The 19190-nt window shown below is 43.8% G+C and overlaps 1 protein-coding gene and 1 long non-coding RNA gene across 2 annotated transcripts in view; one reads left to right on the top strand and one right to left on the bottom strand.

The window, feature by feature from the left end:
• The window catches only part of LOC126996651 (multiple epidermal growth factor-like domains protein 6), a gene marked incomplete at its 3' end in the record, with an annotated part of 167059 nt that overhangs the window by 122211 nt on the left and 25658 nt on the right, over window positions 1–19190 (top strand).
• Window positions 1–19190, bottom strand: part of LOC126996652 (uncharacterized) — a 28088-nt gene that overhangs the window by 636 nt on the left and 8262 nt on the right. The window contains exon 3 of the long non-coding RNA XR_007751328.1: window positions 1129–2276. This is a non-coding gene — a long non-coding RNA (uncharacterized LOC126996652). The remainder of the gene's footprint in view (window positions 1–1128; window positions 2277–19190) is intronic.

The raw sequence follows: 19190 nt of genomic DNA on the forward strand, positions 1-19190 counted from the left end.
ATGACCAAGGGTCGTCGGCGGAAGGGAGAGGGTCGCCTGGGATCATGAAATTCTACTTCGGTGTATCACTATAGCCGCTTCTCTCCCGCCCCCTCATCGTCGAGCCGCTGCATGAAAATATTTGCTTGTGGGTAGGCACGCTCCTGCAGACGCACGATTCCCACCCCTGTGTCTCGGGTGAGCCATTCCAAGCATAGGGAATAGATGAGAGATTTGAGGCATAGTTCTAGGGCTTTCTTTTGAACTTTATTAAACACATGGCGAAGACTACAAAACGCGTAAGAACGATACAATTACGAATGTGGTTTCATCATTAGATTTTGTTGTGAGTTTATCCTGCTCCATGCAGTTTCTTTGAATTTTGGTTTTGTTTCCTTCTCCCAATCACTTCTCTCATCTATTATCATGCACAACCTTCCTCATCATTTACAAATCATAATTTCTTCTTTTATCCTCCTTCATTCACTCCTTCCCTCTTCTTCCAGTATTGATTTTCTTATTTCGTCATCAAAAACTCCCATCCTATTGATCCTTCGCTAATTTCCTTCCTCCAACATCTACCCCTTTCCCTCCTCAGTTCCCCTCTCCCTCCTCCTCTCACCTCGTCTCTCCATAGCCACACAGCCAGCCAGATTTTCTGTCAATAGTATTTTCATATGGGTTCCATCAAATCTATCTCCTTTCGGGCCTTTTAATTCACGCTAAGCACGGATACCCTTTCGTTGCAACGTCCCTAACACGATAACCGTCGCCTGTCTAGCTTCCCTCAATTCGACTCCTGCCCTACCGTTCCTAAAGTCTTTCAAAACTTCGCACGTTCCGTAATGCCCGTCAACTGAGATGACTTTAGATTACCTTCCGCTTTTTCCACTTCCCTTTTCTCGAGATCTACACCCATTTTCGTCCTTCTGTAACGCCTCTTGAATTCAGAACTGGATCCTCATTTTCACATAATCCCTCCATTTTTTTCGTTTTAGAAGAGCCTATCTTTCCTTCTTTCTACCTTTTTGTAATGCCCTGTCCTCTTCTTTCACAACGTTATATATCTTTTTTTATTTTCTTCAGTGATAAGTCAAACTTATCCTTGTTAGCGTTTTCTTTCCCCTACTCTTTTCGCACTGACACAACCTCATCCTCATCCTCTCCCACTTCCCATGAAACTCGTTCATTTCCTTCCCCGGCCCGCGCCTCATCCATAACCATGACCAAGGGTCGTCGGCGGAGGGGAGAGGGTCGCCTGGGAACATGAAATTCTACTTCGGTGTATCACTATAGCCGCTTCTCTCCCGCCCCCTCATCGTCGAGCCGCTGCATGAAAATATTTGCTTGTGGGTAGGCACGCTCCTGCAGACGCACGATTCCCACCCCTGTGTCTCGGGTGAGCCATTCCAAGCATAGGGAATAGATGAGAGATTTGAGGCATAGTTCTAGGGCTTTCTCTTTTGAACTTTATTAAACAGCATGGCGAAGACTTGCCACAAAACGCGTAAGAACGATACAATTACGAATGTGGTTTCATCATTAGATTTTTTGTTGTGAGTTTATCCTGCTCCATGCAGTTTCTTTGAATTTTGGTTTTGTTACTGTTTTTTATAGTCTATCTCCTTTACCGTATAAAATAAGGAAATAATCCCACAAATGCGAAAATTTTGGAGGCCAGAAAAAAATGTTACCCATTTTCCATTTGCTGGGTACGATCTGGAGTAACTTGTGATATTACCATGATGACTGCATCTGTCATCACACGTCGACTTGACACACATTACTTTTTTATTAATTTCGATTATAGGGTTTGGGAACATAGCAAATAGAATTACTATAACGACCATCATTCTTTTTGTCACACCAATCGCTGCGAATCATTTCATAACCCGGGCGCGCAGTGACGGCCAGTTGACAAATACATATCCAGTATCAAATTCTGCACCTCGTTTTTCTATACCTCGTTTTTCTGCACCTCGTTTTTCTCTATATATTTTTCCGTAACCGGTTTATGCGAGCAACGATAATTTATGCAATATTTTAATGTTCGCGTCCTCGTCCTCGTTGTCCTCCTCCTCCTCCTCCTCCTCCTCCTCGAGTGTTGGAAGGGTAGGAGGTGGGGATGGAGAAGGAATGGAGAAAGAGAGCTGATGCCCATTGCCCACGTCATTCTCTTCTTCCTCTCCCTCTTCTTTGCGTAGTAGAGGGGTGGAGATGAGGGAGGTGAAGGTGGCGGGAGGTGATGGTAGAGGTGGATGGTGATGCGGCTCGCTGATGCTCACGTCCTCGTCTTCCTGATATGATGGGAGGGGAAGATGGAGGAGGGTGAGGGGGGAATGGAATGGGATAGAGAGCGCTGATGCTAGGTGGGAATCTTCTCCAATCACACTGCTATCATTACCAGCATCATCATAAATACCGTCCCACCATTACCATCTCTACTACTACCCTTATCACACCACACCCACTCATCACTACCATCACCATCATCATTAAATATCATAGTTACTATCAATATTACCGTCCTATCATCCTCGATCACCACCCCCGCCCATCCCTCGCTCACCACACTCACCACTCACAAAACACTATCATCAACAGCACTACCCCCCGCGCGTCACAAACTACTACTGCTGGGTCACCACAAAACAAGACACCCAATGCAATACAACCACCACGTTCAAGCCACCACTCACCCCCCCCCCCCCTCTATTCACAATCCTTTGTTCATCACCACTAACCATTCACTATCACTACCAGCACTCAAAATACCTTCTGACCATCATCCAGGATCACAACTCACTGCCATTCACAACACTCGACTCATCCTCACCTAAAACACCCCACCATCACCACCACCACCCACAATCTTAGCTCCCACCTTTAATGAGTCGTGTGCCTCACTAACTCACGCTCCCCCCAGTTTAGGCAGGTGGGCGGAACGATATTTATTTACTTTTATTATCTTATCCTCTCCATTACTGCCCCGAACGAATACTGTTTGAATTCTAGCCAATCCAAACCAACGTTGGACACAAAATATATACAAAAAAAAGACAGACATTCAGTTTTAGAGAACTAGAAAAAATAACAGACAGCTTTATCACATTTTCCTTTTGATTACTATGAATGGAGGATCGCTTACAACGCCCCCCCCCCCCCACACACACACACATAAACCATTAGACAAATAATATTCCAGTGAACACCACCGACTTTACAGGTGATGTAAAGAAAATGAAAATCGTATCAAAACGTTAAAAGGAGAAAGATATAATGTCACACTTTCTTTCATCCACACACACACACACACACACACACACACACACACACACACACACACACACTTTAGGCGCCGATGCTCCACGACAGGCCCAGGTCTCCGCCGCATAAGAATGAGCGCCAAAAAAGGGACGAAACGACTTTCCTACACATAATGGAAGGTGATCAGAGGCTCGTCCTGCGGTGACGTCAAGGAGAAAGGCAGGGAGGGAGGGGGGGGAGAGGGAGAGAAAGGTAGGAGAGAGGGTAAGGCGGAGGGAGGAAGGGAGGGAGTGTAAGGCGGGGGGAGGGAGGGAGGGAGAGAGGAGTGAATGGGATGGCGCTCTGATGGCCGGTATGGTTTGGTGGGTGGGAAGGGGCCTGGGGTGTTCGTGTTCGAGTGGGTGGGTGGATGGGTTTAGAGAGGAAGAGAGGGTTGGTGTATGTGTGGGTAATAGATTCTGAGAAGAGAGAGAATATGGATGAGTGGGTAGCATTGGGAGGATGAGAACCTGAGTAGGTGCGAATGAGTGAGAAGTAAGGGTCGAAGGGAAGGTATACAATAAGGAAGAAAGGGTTAGGAATGGTAAGTGTAGGAAGGGTAGAAGAGGGAGCGAGGGGACAGCCTTCTGGGTGGGTTATTGATCGTCAGGATAATGCGACGGAGGAGGTCAAGCTATTCCGAGACAGAAATGAATTTCATGCATCTAATCAAAGATGAGCACTTATGACATTGCGATCATTAATTTTTACTGATGTATTCTTTGTTTAACTATTTGCGAGTTATCCATATATATTTCGTAGGTTTTACAGGGGCAAATACAGATGTCTGCAGTAGTTACTGTATCGAAACGTTCAACATACGAAAATATATACTACAAAAATGAGCTTGTTCGAAGCTTCGTGTCACCTTCCTGTAGAGACCTTCCTGGCCGCTAAAAATAACACACAGCAAACAAGGAACAACGAGGTGGGAGTGGCTGTGGCCCAAGCACTGGACACGTCACCACAGACTTACATACTACACTGCTCGCCAAGGCCCTGCAAGTGACGCCGGCCTGGGGCCGTGGGTGTGCCCAGTTCATCCAAAACCGACGATTTAACCCACCTCACTCCCTCCCTGTTCCTGACACTAACATTCAATTTTAAGAAAAATTGAGAACATCATCATCTTCCTGAGAAAATTCTGCATCACACTAGCAATAAATTGTAACAATAATGTAAAAATACACATGAAAATCAGAGTTAAATGAAGTAGGGAATACACATTTTCTTGCACTTATTTCCCTTCAACTCCTTAGTACTCAGCTGGTTTTCGTCGCATCACTTTTATAAGCACAGATCCTAAATCTGCATGATTTTCTGATTCTGATGGAGTAGGATACGTCACGAGGTAAAAATATAGAGGGTCAAAATCGCATCCGAACATAAGTCGCGCCGTGGCGGCGTTCGTTCGCCTCGCCATTTGTTTACTCAGACTCGCCACTCTCGCACAATGACGGCTGAAGGGAGGGATTCCAGCTTACCAGTGATAAACTCTCAACTTTTTTCTTTTTAGTTTCCCGTGTTTCAGCAGAAGTATATAGTCTGATGTTTAATGGTGTAGTCTTTACTATTATGTAGATCACTAACGGCACTGTATATACTTTTGATGCGGGTAAAGATACAAGGTAGTTCAGAATAAAGGAATAGATAAATAAAAACCAACTCCGCTCTATATGTCAGTCAGTCTCTCTCTCTCTCTCTCTCTCTCTCTCAAATACAATTAGATTATGGTAATGGATGCAATGATAGTTACTGATTCTTGAATAAAATCAATTTGAAGAGTCTTCCTCTTATTTTGTAACTTTTTTCCTTTGCAAGATGGTGCATACGTATCTTGCAATATGCAAAAACCACTAATTTAATTAAAGAAAAAATGTGGTTGTTGTCATGCTCGTATTCAAACATGAGTGAGTCTTGTGTTCTGAAAACAGAATTACCCTTTTCTTTCAAAATAGAATTTGCAACCATAGAAGGAAATCTTTTAACGTGATACACTGTTTGTCATTTATGCTTAACATTTTCTGAAAAATTATCTCCGCTGATAAACTAAGAGTTATATATCCTTGGATGGTTTTATCAAACCAACTTCGTCCTTTTCTCTTATCAATGCAGTGCTTTTATCATTATCTTGATATCCTGTGTAGTTAGTTGTTAATACAGACAAGCACTCTGGGCATGCATGCAATGCTTCTCTGCACCATTCTAACTACATATCCAGAAATATGCCCAACAGCAGTCTCTTTGTAACCGGAGAGATCTGAAAAATTTGAGCAATCTGCATAATCATGCTCTGCTAGAGCCAGACAGCGAGGTATCAAATCATATCGCCTCGCGATCATAATGTCTGTTCTGTCCTCTACAGCCCTCTTCATAATGCTGCTTGTTAAGAACATAAGAACGTAGGAGTCTGCAAGAGGCCGGTAGGCCTGTACGAGGCAGCTCCTTTGAACCTAAGCTCCCGTGTATCTAACCCCACCTAATATCGCTGTCCATGAATTTATCTAATCTATTTTTGAATGTGACACTTGTATTGACACTCACCACGTGACTGCTAAGCCTATTCCATTCATCCACCACTCTGTTAGTAAACCAATTTTTGCCTATGTCCCTGTTGAATCTGAATGTATCCAGTTTAAACCCATTACTTCGTGTCCTACCCGGTTCTCTTACCAACAAAACCTTATGAATATCCCCCTTATTAAAGCCCTTCATCCATTTATAAACCTCGATCATGTCTCCACGCACCCTTCGCCTTTCTAGAGAATGCAAGTTTAACTGTTTGAGTCTTTCCTCGTATGGCAAGTTTCTCAACCCCTGAATCATCTTAGTCATCCTCCTCTGCACCGATTCTAACATTTTGATATCCATTCTATAGTAAGGTGACCAGAACTGAACCGCATAGTCAAGATGAGGTCTAACTAATGTTAAATATAGTTTGAGGAAGACTTCGGCGCTTCTGTTGCTTACGCTCCTTGAAATAAATCCCAGATCCCTATTTGCTCGATTTCTAGCTTGAATGCATTGTGCCCTTGGACGGAGATCAGAGCTCACTAAGACCCCTAAATCCCTCTCGCACCCAGACCTGCTTATGAGAGTGTCACTGTTGCTGATGTTAGGATTTCAGTGAGGTCTTGTGCAGAGACATTCCCATTTGCTGTTTTTTTTCATGTCGTAGAAGAAGCCTCTTGTAAGCTGCCATGAATTGTAGGGCTGTAGGATTATTATAGTTGTAAGTTAATGCTACATCTATAGCATTCAGGAACAAATATGGCAAACACAAAACACAGATGAATATGGAGGCGGGCAACAGGATCTATGTAGCTCTTAGGTAAATCCCGTAGGATTTTATTGGTAAGTCTTACTGGTAAGTCTATTTTCTTCAATTACGAGTATATATTCATTTATTCTGAACTAATTCTATCATTATCCGCATTAAAAATATACACAGTGTCGTTAGTGATCTACATTATGGTAAAGACTACACCATTAAACATCAGACTATACTTCTGCTGAAACACGGGAAACTAAAAAGAAAAAAAGTCGGGAGTTTATTACTGGTAAGCTGGAAACCCTCCTTGCAGCTGTCTTTGTGCGAGAGTGGCGAGTCTGAGTAAATAAATGCCGAGGCGAATAAACGCCGTCACGGTGCGACTTGTTCGGAGGCGATTTTGACCCTATGCATATTTTTACCTAGTGACGTATCCTACACCATCTGAATCAGAAAAGCATGCAGATTTTGGATCTTTGCTTATAAAAGTGATGCGACGAAAACCAGCTGAGAACTAAAGAGTTGAAGGGAAATAAGTGCAAGAAAATGTGTACGTATTCCCTACTTCATTTAACTCTGATTTTCGTATCTGTATTTTTACATTATTGTTAAAAATTTATGCTAGTGTGATGCAGAATTTTCTCAGAAAGATGATGATTATTGATGGTGTTCTCAATTTTTCTTAAGAATGAATGTTGGGGTCAAGAAACGGTGAGAGTGAGGTGTGTGAAGTCGTCGGTTTTGGATGAACTGGGCACACCCAATGTCAATATAAGGAATGTCGGGACAAGCGCATCGGGGGGAGGGAGTATGAGGGAGGGATGGGAGGTATAACTGTGACGTAAATGGGGTAGCGATGACAGAAAATGGATGAAGTAATGCTTGACCAGAGACTACAGTAAAATGTCAACTTTTAACGTTTATTTATTTCTTACATTAAATTTTTGTTACCACGCTCATTCTAATGTTATAGGTTGATTTTTTTATTGTGAAGACTTGGTAATAGGTTAATTTTCATGACGATCAAGAATCGATCGATTTAACAATTCGTTTATTAAAAGATAGATTGGAAAACTGGTTTAACGATAGACTTATATGGTTTCCTTGCTCTTCACATGGGTTTCATAATTCAGTAAACGTGAGGGTAAGGTAGGACATCTACTACACAACAATTATAGTTATAAAACTCTTTGGGCCCACTCATTTATTACAACCATAGGCGGCGGGGGAGGGTGGCTTTTAGGACTTGAGCCCCAGATCTTTTATTAAGGTTTTAAGGTGTTAAGATATTTTTTTTTTAATTAATTCATTATACAGTAACTTGATTCTAGTGTAGGACGTATCATAACTTAATTTTCTCATTATACCAGAGTCCCTTATGTCCCCAGAAGTCACTATCTATGGGGTTGTTTTTATTTTTTCCCCAGGGGAGCATACACCCGGACCCCTCCCCTTAGTCAGACAAGGTTCAAGTCCCCGATGTCTACAATGTCTGGCATCCCCCCTGATTACAGTAGAGGATATTATCTGATGTTGCACCAGACAGGCTATATTTAGTGACATCACTGTCATCGGAAATCTGTAATTTTGCATATTATATATATATATATATATATATATATATATATATATATATATATATATATATATATATATATATATATATATATATATATATTATATATATATACATAACTGCACAAGTGTTAGGCATGGTGTCGATGGGGAAAAAGTATCGCGATGGCGAGCGGACACGACCGCAACACCACACACCACTGTGACTTCAGAGCGACTGAGCTCTCTCAGTGTACCCTAGAATACGTCATGCGCGGGAAGGGACGGTTTTATTCAAAATAGTGTCCCGACATGTTACTATATAGACATTGGGCACACCCACGGCCGCGGCGGCGCTTCACTCGGCACAATACAGGGAGATGGGGGACGCGCAGTCTAGTATCTAAGTCTCTGCACGTCACTCATGATCATCCTCAGACAGGGACAACACGGACGGCCAACAACGATAACCCGCTTACAAGATCACCAATTCCCACTCTATAAAAGCCCCGTTCTAGCACTCCTTCCTGGCGCCGGATCACTTTCTCCCGCAAATTATCCTCAACTTTGACCCATATATTAAGGTTTTAACCCTTTCACAGAGTCACTTGAAGATGCTCGTTTCGCGTCGCCAGTTCATCGGTGGTGACCCCTTTCATGACCCACGAGAGGCACGGATGAATAATCCAGTGATGGGTGAAGGGAGGTGAGGTGTGGTGAGGAAAGGTGAGACGTGGAGGTGCTTCAGGCTGGTTAAGGTGACGGACGTTTACACTATTTCATTTCTTATGATGGATTAATCATTTTATGCTTGCCCATAGGGAGAGTTGAGTGAAGATAGAGGAACAAAAATCAGGGCAGGAGAGTAAAAAGATTGCACACACACACACACACACACACACACACACACACACACACACACACACACACACACACACACGAGAGGCGTGCCATTATAACCTCTCATTTCCACTGTGTCTGCAGCAGGAGCAGAGGAGGAGACACCTAACAGGTGATTACTCTCTCTCTCTCTCTCTCTCTCTCTCTCTCTCTCTCTCTCTCTCTCTCTCTCTCTCTCTCTCTCTCTCTCTCTCTCTCTCTCTCTCTCTCTCTCTCTCTCTCTCTCTCTCTCTCTCTCTCTCTCTCTCTCGCTCTCTCCTCCTTCTCTCTCTCCTCCTTCTCCCTCTCCTTCCATCTCCCTCCCTCTCCTTCCATCTCCCTCCCTCTCCTTCCATCTCCCTCCCTCTCCTTCCATCTCCCCCTCTCCCTCCCCCTCCCCCTCCCTCCCCCTCCCCCTCCCTCTCCCTCCCTCTCCCTCTCCCTCTCCCTCTCCTTCTCCCTCCCTCTCTCTCCTCTCCTCTCTCTCTCCTGTCCCTCTCTCTCTCTCCCTGTCCCTCTCTCTCTCTCTCTCCCTCTCCCTCTCTCTCCCTCTCTCTCCCTCTCCCGCTCCCTCTCCCTTTTTCTCTCTCTCTCTCTCTCTCTCTCTCTCTCCCTCCCTCTCTCTCTCCCTCCCTCTCCCTCTCCCTCTCTCTCTCTCTCTCTCTCTCTCTCTCTCTCTCTCTCACCACTCTTCACGGCACTTCATGAAAATTAAGACCACGAAAAGGACACAGCTCCTCACACAAAGACGTCGGTGTTTCGTAGGAATATCAAAGTTAATAATAGTATTTTTTCCTTGTTTCCCCACCGTCGTACAGGTGGCAAGGTTCCTGGGCAAAGACACGAAGCAGCTCCGCGACCACTCACGAGACATTATTATGTTTTGGCCCACAACGTAAGTCTCTCTCTTAATTAGTAACTTTTTACTTCGGTTCAAATGTGCCGCGCCTTTTTTTTCAGGAGTTATTAATAGGGATGTCCTTGGGATGGTTTAGTTCACCTGGCGGCAACATGTCTTCCTCCTCCTCCTCCTCCTCCTCCTCCTCTTGCTTTCCTCCTTCTTAGGGGACGCACGAGGATCTGTCATCTTGACTTGTCTCTAATTGCCAGGCTGTAACGTCGTTTATTTTGTGTAAGTGTGGGCGAGGAGTGCCAACGCTTCGCTCTCTCATCGTTTGCCTGATGCTGCCTGAGTGCCTGTCCCTGTACCTGGGAGTTGCTGAGTGCTGCCCCCCCACCCGGTGCCTCCTCCCCACGCAACTATTTCCACCCCCCAATAATGCAGCGTAACTCAACGGCCGCCAGCTAAAAGACGCGTCGGCATGGCTCTCGAGGCCGCCACTCTCAGGAGGATTTGTGTGCTTGTTGGGGAGAATGTGTTAAAGGAATACATGTTTATACACCATGAATGGTTGTTTTGGAGGGTGATTGGGGTGGTAATAGTGGGGGTGCTGGGTGAATGATGGTATATGGACGGCAGGTGTTGGTGGCCTTGCTGCTTCGTACACAAGAGGGTTTGATGATTCGGAAGACTGTCTTACGCAGGCTCTTTTCTATTCCATTAGAAGCGATGATTTAGAGATGTAAAATTATAAAACAATACTTCATCTGGTTTCTGTTTTTTAATGCCTGGGAGGCGACGGTGGGGAGTTTAATCAGATGACAAGTGTAGGGGGAGAAAACTGAATAATCCATAGCCCGATGCACTTCGCCAGTTCTATTAAATTTATTTGTTTCCTGATGAATGCTTCACGACTGGCTTATTTGTCAAGATTCAGGATCAGAGTTAAAACTAAAGGACCAAGAACATCTGCCGTACTAAGTAAATAAAACGAATAGCTGTGGTAGAGAGTGAGTAAAAGCATGTGGTTTATTTTCTGCTGTCCCACATATATGTTTCTTTGCATTTAAATAAACAGCAGGCGACTTAAAATTAATCTCCCTATTTCAGAGAAATAAGCGAGCAACAATTTAAGTTCCGTAAAAAAACTGGTTCTCTGTTGCTGTTCAAGGTCACACGAAGTAAACAACTTGTTAACTTTCTGTAGCACATTCAACGCTCTCTCAGACGCCACGAGAATGGTATCAGAGAGCCTGTGGGTCAGTGGGACGAAACACGCCTTCTCTAAGGCGACAGTGACCAACGAAAGTGATCTGGAGAGCAGCGTCATGTGGGTGATCCTTCAGCGCTTTTTTGGCTTATTTTGTCGCGGGCCAGAAGGGGCGTGGCAGGAAGGAACACCGGCCAGGGAGTCTGTCACGTGCAAGACCTAGTAGTGGCACGGTGGCGCCAACGCATAAAAGGAGCATTCGAAAACATCGTGAAAGTGTAAATGTTGCTTAAGGAATGAGTGAGGCGGAGGTGGGGAGTATATATACCTTGGAAGAAAATATTTTCTTGCATTTATACATAAATAGCATTGCTAATTTGACAGCCATTAAGGTGGCGTTTTGTGAATCGCATGGCTGACACTTTAGGTGGCTGGTATTACAGTCACAGGAAAAGAAGTCACAGAAAAAAAGTCATAATTTTTGCTAGGAAAGAAAGTCAGGTAATCAAACAAAAATATTTAAGTCATATGTAGTCGCCAGACTGAAGGATGGTAGTGACCAACGAGGTTGAAGAACTTATTATTGCACCCTTCGCATATGTTGTTAGTACGGGCATTGTTGTTCATGGTGGCGTCATACACATTCCATAGGTGAGGAGCAAGCATAGGTGGAATGTGACGCATTTTCAGAGGCATCAGGGCATCACTGGACATGGCAACTGGCTGCTGCATCAGTCGAAATGAGCCTCTAACATAATTACAATCAAAGTACGTACATAAGCAACTCCTCGGCTTCAGGTGGATCTTGCGGAATTAGTTTTGAGGCCTATACCTCCATCAATGTCCTCTAGGGGAAAATAAGCTAGAGCATCGATCATGCCACCAAACAAACGAAACTCAGCATTGATATTATAATGTGTTTCCAAACCTAGTTCCTGGATCTTACACCAAGTGGACTGCGTAAGATGATAGAAACAACCTTTGCTCTATACGTCGCGACCAAAAACTGCATCCTTACCATATGTGTGTAGGTCGTAAGAAGGCTGCCTCCTTCCTCGTATTTCAGTTACGTTAATCTCCATATTATTTTTAGTACCTCCTTTATTCCATTTTTCTCGTTTATTTAATACCTCTTCCTCCTCCTCCTCCTCCTCCTTCTCTATAATATAGTGCAGGAAGGGAAAGTTTAATCATGACCTTCAATATACAATGCAAACTTGGGCGTGTTATACCACCAAATGAGATCATGAGAGAGAGAGAGAGAGAGAGAGAGAGAGAGAGAGAGAGAGAGAGAGAGAGAGAGAGAGAGAGAGAGAGAGAGAGAGAGAGAGAGAGAGAGAGAGAGAGAGAGAGAGAGAGAGAGAGAGAGAGAGAGAGAGAGAGAGGCGGGGAGAGGGAAAGAAAAATAAAGAAATATATAGATGGAGAGCAGGGATGAAAGAAAGCGAGAAATATAATGAAATAAAGAAGAGAAAAATAAAGAAACGGACGACTAAAGAGAAGTGGGACCCCAATGCAATGTTAGGAAACTTTAGTGGGCCGTCCTTGTGAGAGTCAGCACACTCACTGGTGTTTTCCCTCACCAGGTGTGTGAATGCAGTGTATCTGAAAGATGTTAATTGATTAACTAATTCTTAGTACGTAAAATTAATTAATCAGTCAATCAGAGAAGATAAATACAATAAAAAAGAAATTTGGAGCTAAGAAAGAAAAAGGAAAGTTGATGCTGCGCCGCAAGTCGTCGTGAGGATTCCTTCGGATGCTTGTGCGCGTTTCCCAGGCCCATCGGTTTTCCATCCCAGTACCGGACAGGTGGAGGTCGTTAGATGTGGTAGGCAATCTGCCTAGGAGAGCAAACTCCGAACAATAAATCTGGACAGGTGGAGGTCGTTACCCGTGGTAGGCAGTCTTCCTAGGAGAACAAACTCCGAACAATTAACCCGGACAGGTGGAGGTCGTTAGTCGTGGTAGGCAATCTGCCTAGGAGAGCAAACTCCGAACAATAAACCCGGACAGGTGGAGGTCGTTAGCCGTGGTAGGCAATCTGCCTAGGAGAGCAAACTCCGAACAATAAACCCGGACAGGTGGAGGTCGTTAGCCGTGGTAGGCAATCTGCCTAGGAGAGCAAACTCCAAACAATAAACCCGAACAGGTTGGACTCGTGAGCCGTCATAGGCAATACACCTAGGAGAGCAAACTCCGGACAATAAACCCGGGCAGGCTGAACTCGTGAGCCGTAATAAGCAATACACCTAGGAGAGCAAACTCCGAGCAGTAAACACGGACAGGTTGGACTCGTCAGCCGTCATAGGCAATACACCTAGGAGAGCAAACTCCAAACAATAAACCCGAACAGGTTGGACTCGTCAGCCGTCATAGGCAATACACCTAGGAGAGCAAACTCCGAACAATTAACCGGGGCAGGTGGAGGTCGTTAGCCGTGGTAGGCAATCTGCCTAGGAGAACAAACTCCAAACAATAAACCCGGGCAGGTGGGAGTCGTTAGTCGTGGTAGCCAATCTGCCTAGGAGAGCAAACTCCGAACAATACACCTGGAGAGGTGGAGGTCGTTAGCCGTGCTAGTCAGTCTGCCTAGGAGAACAAACTCCGAACAATAAACCGGGGCTTGTTGTGCTCGTTAGATGTCGTAGACAATCCATGTGATGGGAATACCAAAGAAAAAAAAAGAAAAAAATAACACCGGAAAAAGGAAAATATAAAAACGAAACATCAAGAAAAGAAAAAAACTAGACATTGGACACTCTAACGAGTGCAAAGCGCCCGCTGCCAACACACTCTGGTCGGAGTGCTCAAAATGTGAAAATATGCAATTAAGTCTTGGGCGAGGTCCTGCCCTGCTTCACCTCTCAAAACTCGTGCCAGTGGAAGAATCACTTTATTTTTTACCTCGGTGACCTTGCCCTTTGACCTTGAGAATCGAACTTGCCCTGCGTGGGGCCACCTATAAAGTTTCAACATCCTAGCTGTAATGGTTCAAAAGTTATCGCGTTACAGACAAAAAAAAAAATTACACAGCTGAAAACAATACCTTCCGCAAAATTCTCTTGCGGGGGATAAAAACAGATCATCCACCTTTAGACCCTAACATCGCCAAAATTGTGGGTGAGTTTTCTGGGGAGAATAAGGCTCATCCAGACCAAAGAACATCAAAAAGGGATGATATAAAAGAGAACACAAAAAAATATGAAAAAAAGAACAAAAAAATCGATAAAGAAAAGTAACCGCAATAAAAGAACATCAAGAAAAGAAAATATAAAGAAACATCATCCACCTTTCGACCCTAACTAACATCACCAAAATTATGGGCGGGTCTCTTCTGGGAGGAAAGAGGCTCATGCAGACCAACGAACATCAACAAAAAGGATGATAGGAAAAAAAGAACACAAAAAAAGAACATCAAAAAAGAAAAACAGCAAGAAAGAAAAAGAAAAGAAAATGAAAAAAACCAACAGAAAATAGTAGAAAAGAAAGAAAAGAAAAGAAAAAGAAAAAAGAAGATCACCGATAAAAATAAAATAAAACAAAACAAAATAAATAAAACAATAAATAAATAAATAAATACAGAATATAGTAAAATTAACTAACTAGCTAACTCTGTTTAACTTTAACTTTTAAACTACCTAATTAGCGGTAATCGAGCTGTTTGACTACCTATTAACAACCTAACTAACATACTACCTAACGGTCTAACATGGATAGTGAGGTGAGGTGGGGTTAGACTTGCAGGAGCTGCCTTGGAGACCGGTGGCCGGTAATAAAGACAGGAAAAAAAGTCACAGAAAGTCACACTTTTGGTTAGGAAAAAGTCACAGGAAAAAAAGTCACAATTTTGGCTAGGAAAGAAAGTCAAGTAATCAAACAAAAAATATTCAAGTCATTCGCCAGACTGAAGGATGGTAGTGACCAACGAGGTTGAAGAACTTATTATTCCACCCTTCGCATATGTTGTTAGTACGGGCATTGTTGTTCATGGTGGCGTCATACACATTCCATAGGTGAGGAGCAAACATAGGTGGAATGTGACGCATTCTCAGAGGCATCAGGGCATCACTGGACATGGCAACTGGCTGCTGCATCAGTCGAAAGGAGCCACTAACATAAGTACAATCAAAGTACGTACATGAGCAACTCCTCGGCTTCAGGTGGATCTTACGGAATGACACTTTTGAGGCCCATACCTCCATCAATGTCCTCTAGGGGCAAAAAAGCTAGAGTATCAATCATGCCGCAAAACAAACGAAACTCAGCATTGGTATTATACTGTGTTTCTAAACCCAGTTCATGGATCTTACGCCAAGTGGACAGCGTAAGATGATAGAAACAGCCTTTGCTCTCTACGTCGCGGCTAAACACTACAAGAACACCTCTCAGTAGCTACACTATCTTCAAAGTCAGTCACCACGGTTTGCACATTCATAGAACAGTTTAGGTCTGCACACTCCTCAACTATAGCCTGAAAGAGTTTTTCGTAGGTGGTACGAGTCTTGTTTGGAAGATGAGTGTACACACTGCAGTAATTGCTGTATTACCGAAAGGCACACGGATGACATAAATCTGTTTGAAAATATTCGGAGCTATAGCAAAGTTGCCATTCATATAAAAAGTGAAAACAGTGCTAACATTGCTGTTTCTTTTTTGTGTGTGACTTTTTTTCCTGTGACTTTTTTGCCTGTGACTTTTTTTGTGACTTTTTTACTTGTGGCTTTTTTACCTGGATTCGACTCGAAGTAGCAGAAAAAACGAAAGTTGTATACACAAAGTTTATAAATTAAAGAACATGTCCAAGCCTTCTCAACACTACAAACGCTCAAAACTGCAACTGCCACTACTACTACTGTTACTACTACTACTATAGCTTTTCCTTTTACCACTAACATGCACTTCTGTTACTACAATTATTATTAATACTGCTACAACAACTACCACCAACGGGTCTCCTCGCCTCATACAAACACTCTTCCCGCTTAGGCCCCGTGACGCACACAGGCAATGAGAAACGACTCGTACACACCGTAACGACTCCATCACACTTCCCGGAGCCACGACGACGGCAAAACACGGCACAAAAAATAGCAAAATAAACACTTAAAAAAAAAACACGCCCCGAAAAAGGGAAGTATGGTAACACGGAAAGCGAATGAGTGAAATGAAAAGGCTGAAAAAAAATGTGTGCCTCATTTTCGTCTTCATGTTCCCAGCAGACTAAAATCGGCTGCCTCTTGTAAATCTATCCCTGTTTGTTTGCTTGTTCACAGACGGCAAGTAAAGTATTTCAGTCACTAGTGTAGAAAAAGTTGAGATCACTTATACTTTTACCTCTCTCTCAAGGAAAAGCGCTGACTGAAAATAAAGGAACGGGAATAAGGAGAGAAAAAAGGGGATGGTGGGGAAAACAAGGAGCTAGGAAACTATAGAGAAGAAATAACCAGATTTGATGAGAGAGAAACCACCTCTGAAATGAGGCGTGTGAGAAGCAAAAGTTGAGAAAGACGGATGAAGATAAGAAGGAGGAAGTGGAAGAACCTCCGTGGTGCTTCCAACCCGTCTCGATCTGTCACTGGCGCTTCGTTGCTGCAAGAGTCCGAATAACGATGAGACAAGTGTTTGCTTGAGATGGCGAGGCGGAGGTTTACCTGAGCTGCGTGACCTGTAGTGTGGTGCTGATGGTTGTGGTGATGGACGCGGTGATGATGTGGATAGACTGTGACATGCGAGTAGCAGGGGGGACGGTGATGGTTGTTGGAGAGATGGTGTGGAATGTTGTTTGGTGGTGTTGGTGGTTATTATAAATTTTGTGTTGATGGGGGTGGGGGGGTTATTGGTGGTGATTGTGATAAATTTTGTGTTGATGGGGTGGTGTTGTTGTTGGTCAGTGATAGTGATGGTAGTGGTAGTGCTGAATCACATGTGAGTGGTGGTGGTGGTGTTGAACGTTACGCAGTGCTGAAGGTGGTGGTGATAGTGGTGGTGTTAACGGGCCACGGGAGACACAGGGGTCGTATCGTGTCGCTGGGCTGGCACAAGGCTCCACCTCCTCAGCCTTAAGCTCACTCCCAAACTCCTTACGGCGACGAGGGATTCAGACAAAAAAAGCAACGACTCCAAGAGCTTGGCGGTCAAGGCCCATCGGCGCCCCGAGACAAAAGCCGCGAACATTTATATCCCGACGGAGAAAATTTACGCCCCGCAGGTCAAGACGGAGTTTACGGCCTTTGTCACTGCTTTGTTCACCTCGAAAGCGAGACTGGAGGCGTGTTCGTCGGGGGCTCCCTTCGGTGGGGGGAGGCAGCAAGAGGAGGAGGGGTTGTTGTTGTTGTTGTGGTGGTGGTGGCTGAATTGGTGGTGGTGGTGGTGGTGGCTGAATTGGTGGTGGGGGTTGACGTGGTGGTGGTTAGGGTAGTGGGAGTGGTAGTGGGGGAAGGGTTGGTGACAGTGATAGTAGTAGATGTAGAGGTGAGAGTGGTGGTGGTGATGAAGGTGGAAAGTGATAGGATTGAAACTGGACGTGTCAGTGGTGGGTGTAGTGGTGGTGGGCGTGAGTGTGAGGGTAAGGGTGGTGGTGGTCACAACGGGTTCACAGGGTGGCACGGATTCCCACCCTGCCACTCCTTCCGGCTCTTTTGAACAAACTCTTGCGGAAATTATTTTCACTGCGGATGAAAATTTGTGCGCAAAAAAAAAAAAAAAAAACTACCAACACAAATCCTCCATTTTTTCTTTATTTTGCTCTCTCTCTCTCTCTCTCTCTCTCTCTCTCTCTCTCTCTCTCTCTCTCTCTCTCTCTCTCTCTCTCTCTCTCTCTCTCTCTCTCTCTCAATAAAGGGTCACATGAGCTACCTACAAGACTAACACTTATACCCGATCGGTGGTCGCAGTCATACACACGCCCACACGTCCACACGCGCGCACAGGCACACATGACCACAGATGCACCCACGCACGCTCGCGTTCTCATACACACACACACACACACACACACACACACACACACACACACACACACACACACACACTCATGTAGTATTTTTATTTTCTGTTATTTGCATTCAAATTTATTTCATCACTGTTGTATTCTACTAACTCATCACATTCATCCTCTTTTATTCATAGTCACCTATTTTCTAGTCACCATTGCTGGGTTCTCATCACTTCATTCATCTTATTTTATTTGTTTTCATTTCATTCCATTTGTCGTTTTCTTCAACTCATTTCATGCATCTGCCTTTTATTCACATCGAACCTATTTTTACTCACCATTATGTTTTTATTCTCATTTAAAGTTTATGCATCTCCTACACTTTTTTGTATGTGTATCTTCAGCCATTGGCTGCACGTATTTTTTGACATTAGACCGTTAATTACCTCCGCCAACGAAGTTGGGAGGAGGTTATATTTTCGGTCCGGTCAATATGTTTATTTATTTATTTATTTATTTATTTGTTTGTTCGTGTACAGTCTCCTACAATTTTGCGGATAGCTCAACCAATTTTTAGGGAAGCTTCGTGTCCATCCAGAATAGAACCCATTAAATTTTTCATGTCAAAGGTCAGAGGTCAAGGTCAAGGTCGCACAAAACGTCAGATTGGCCATGACTTCGGTTCTCGCCATCGTAGAGACTTTAGACTTGGTTCATATTTTAGCTCATGGAAAGACGCACGTTGCATGACCTTGACCTTGATATTTGACCTTGACCTCGAAAAGTTCGCCCAAGGTCAATGTTTCCAAAGAAATAGAATTTCATCAAATTTCGAAACAAATGCTTCCATATAATGCGTGTCCATCCAGAATAAAACCCATTAAATTTCTTATGATTCACCTTGCATGGCCTTGACCTTGACCTTTAACCTTGACCTCGAAAAATTCGCCCAAGGTCAAAGATTAAAAAAATAGAATTTCATCAAATTTCGAAACAAATGCTTCCATATGATGCATAGGATCACAGTTGATGCCCATACCAATTTTCAGGAAGATCTTTGGCTGATGTCAAAGGTCAAGGTCAAGGTCGAACAAAAAGTCAGATTCACATATTTTTGGCCATAACTTCGGTCCTCGTCATCACACTTGGTTCATACTTTAGCTCATGGAAAGACGCACCTTTCATGACCTTGACCTTTGACCTTAGCCTCGAA

Source organism: Eriocheir sinensis, chromosome 10, assembly GCF_024679095.1.
Source record: "Eriocheir sinensis breed Jianghai 21 chromosome 10, ASM2467909v1, whole genome shotgun sequence".
Lineage (NCBI taxonomy): Eukaryota > Metazoa > Arthropoda > Malacostraca > Decapoda > Varunidae > Eriocheir > Eriocheir sinensis.